Source organism: Salmo salar, chromosome ssa24 (assembly GCF_905237065.1).
Source record: "Salmo salar chromosome ssa24, Ssal_v3.1, whole genome shotgun sequence".
Taxonomy (NCBI): Eukaryota; Metazoa; Chordata; class Actinopteri; order Salmoniformes; family Salmonidae; genus Salmo; species Salmo salar.
The window spans coordinates 44,848,337-44,851,762 of record NC_059465.1 but is presented as its reverse complement, the minus strand read 5'-3'; positions in this window follow the sequence as shown (position 1 = coordinate 44,851,762).

Sequence of the window (3,426 nt, the reverse complement as noted above, 5' to 3'; positions counted from 1 at the left end):
GCCAAGCTTCCTGCCATCCAGGACCTCTACACCAGGCGGTGTCAGAAGAAGGCCCTAAAAATTGTCAAAGACTCCAGCCACCGTAGTCATAGACTGTTCTCTCTGCTACCGCATGGCAAGCAATACCGGAGTGCCAAGTCTAGGTCCAAGATGCTTCTAAACAGCTTCTACCCCCAAGCCATAAGACTCCTGAACATCTAGTCAAATGGCTACCCAGACTATTTGCAGTGCCCCTCCCCCACCCCCTATTTACACCACTGTTACTCTCTGTTGTCATCCATAGTCACTTTAATAACTCTACCTACATGTACATACAACCTCAAATAGCCGGTGGCCCCACACATTGACTCTGTACTGGTACCCCCCTGTATATAGCCTCCACATTGACTCTGTACCGGTACCCCCCTGTATATAGCCTCCACATTGACTCTGTACCGGTACCCCCTGTATATAGCCTCCACATTGACTCTGTACCAGTACCCCCCCTGTATATAGCCTCCACATTGACTCTGTACCAGTACCCCCTGTATATAGCCTCCACATTGACTCTGTACCGGTACCCCCTGTATATAGCCTCCACATTGACTCTGTACCGGTACCCCCTGTATATAGCCTCCACATTGACTCTGTACCGGTACCCCCTGCATATAACCTCCACATTGACTCTGTACCGGTACCCCCCTGCATATAACCTCCACATTGACTTTGTACCGGTACTCCCCTGCATATAACCTCCACATTGACTCTGTACCGGTACCCCCTGTATATAGCCTCCACATTGACTCTGTACCAGTACCCCCCTATATATAGCCTCCACATTGACTCTGTACCGGTACCCCCTGTATATAGCCTCCACATTGACTCTGTACCGGTACCCCCCTGTATATAGCCTGCACATTGACTCTGTACCGGTACCCCCTGTATATAGCCTCCACATTGACTCTGTACCGGTACCCCCCTGTATATAGCCTCCACATTGACTCTGTACCGGTACCCCCCTGTATATAGCCTCCACATTGACTCTGTACCGGTACCCCCTGTATATAGCCTCCACATTGACTCTGTACCGGTACCCCCTGTATATAGCCTCCACATTGACTCTGTACCGGTACCCCCTGTATATAGCCTCCACATTGACTCTGTACCGGTACCCCCCTGTATATAGCCTCCACATTGACTCTGTACCGGTACCCCCTGTATATAGCCTCCACATTGACTCTGTACCGGTACCCCCCTGTATATAGCCTCCACATTGACTCTGTACCGGTACCCCCTGTATATAGCCTCCACATTGACTCTGTACCGGTACCCCCTGTATATAGCCTCCACATTGACTCTGTACCGGTACCCCCTGTATATAGCCTCCACATTGACTCTGTACCGGTACCCCCCTGTATATAGCCTCCACATTGACTCTGTACCGGTACCCCCTGTATATAGCCTCCACATTGACTCTGTACCGGTACCCCCCTGTATATAGCCTCCACATTGACTCTGTACCGGTACCCCCCTGTATATAGCCTCCACATTGACTCTGTACCGGTACCCCCTGTATATAGCCTCCACATTGACTCTGTACCGGTACCCCCCTGTATATAGCCTCCACATTGACTCTGTACCGGTACCCCCTGTATATAGCCTACACATTGTCTCTGTACCGGTACCCCCTGTATATAGCCTCCACATTGACTCTGTACCGGTACCCCCTGTATATAGCCTCCACATTGACTCTGTACCGGTACCCCCTGTATTTAGCCTCCACATTGACTCTGTACCGGTACCCCCTGTATATAGCCTCCACATTGACTCTGTACCGGTATCTCCTGTATATAGCCTCCACATTGACTCTGTACCGGTACCCCCCTGTATATAGCCTCCACATTGACTCTGTACCGGTATCTCCTGTATATAGCCTCCACATTGACTCTGTATCGGTACCCCCTGTATATAGCCTCCACATTGACTCTGTACCGGTACCCCCCCTGTATATAGCCTCCACATTGACTCTGTACCGGTACCCCCTGTATATAGCCTCCACATTGACTCTGTACCGGTACCCCCTGTATATAGCCTCCACATTGACTCTGTACCGGTACCCCCTGTATATAGCCTCCACATTGACTCTGTACCGGTACCCCCTGTATATAGCCTCCACATTGACTCTGTACCGGTACCCCCCTGTATATAGCCTCCACATTGACTCTGTACCGGTACCCCCTGTATATAGCCTCCACATTGACTCTGTACCGGTACCCCCCTGTATATAGCCTCCACATTGACTCTGTATCGGTACCCCCCTGTATATAGCCTCCACATTGACTCTGTACCGGTACCCCCTGTATATAGCCTCCACATTGACTCTGTATCGGTACCCCCCTGTATATAGCCTCCACATTGACTCTGTACCGTAATACCCTGTATATAGCCTCCACATTGACTCTGTACCAGTACCCCCTGTATATAGCCTCCACATTGACTCTGTACCGGTACCCCCTGTATATAGCCTCCACATTGACTCTGTACCGGTACCCCCTGTATATAGCCTCCACATTGACTCTGTACCGGTACCCCCCTGTATATAGCCTCCACATTGACTCTGTACCGGTACCCCCTGTATATAGCCTCCACATTGACTCTGTACCGGTACCCCCTGTATATAGCCTCCACATTGACTCTGTACCGGTACCCCCTGTATATAGCCTCCACATTGACTCTGTACCGGTACCCCCTGTATATAGCCTCCACATTGACTCTGCATCGGTACCCCCTGTATATAGCCTCCACATTGACTCTGTACCGGTACCCCCTGTATATAGCCTCCACATTGACTCTGTACCGGTACCCCCTGTATATAGCCTCACTATTGTTATTTCACTGCTTCTCTTTAATTACTTGTTACTTTTATCTCTTATTCTGATCTGTAATTTTTTTTAACTGCATTGTTTGTTTAGGGCTTGTAAGTAAGCAATTCACTGTAAGGTCTACTACACCTGTTGTATTCAGCATTTCACTGTAAGGTCTACACCTGTTGTATTCGGAACACGTGACAAAAACATTTTTATTTAATTTGATTTGACAAGACTCTACACTCTGACAGGACTATATATCTACCTCTATCACTCCAGTATCCCTGTCCCCTTCCCCCTATACATATCTACCTCCATCACTCCAGTATCCCTGTCCCCTATCATATCTACCTCCATCACTACAGTATCCCTGTCCCCTTACCCCTATACATATCTACCTCCATCACTCCAGTATCCCTGTCTCCTTCCCCCTATACATATCTACCTCCATCACTCCAGTATCCCTGTCCCCTATACATATCTACCTCCATCACTCCAGTATCCCTGTCTCCTTCCCCCTATACATATCTACCTCCATCACTCCAGTATCCCTGTCCCCTATCATATCTACCTCCATCAC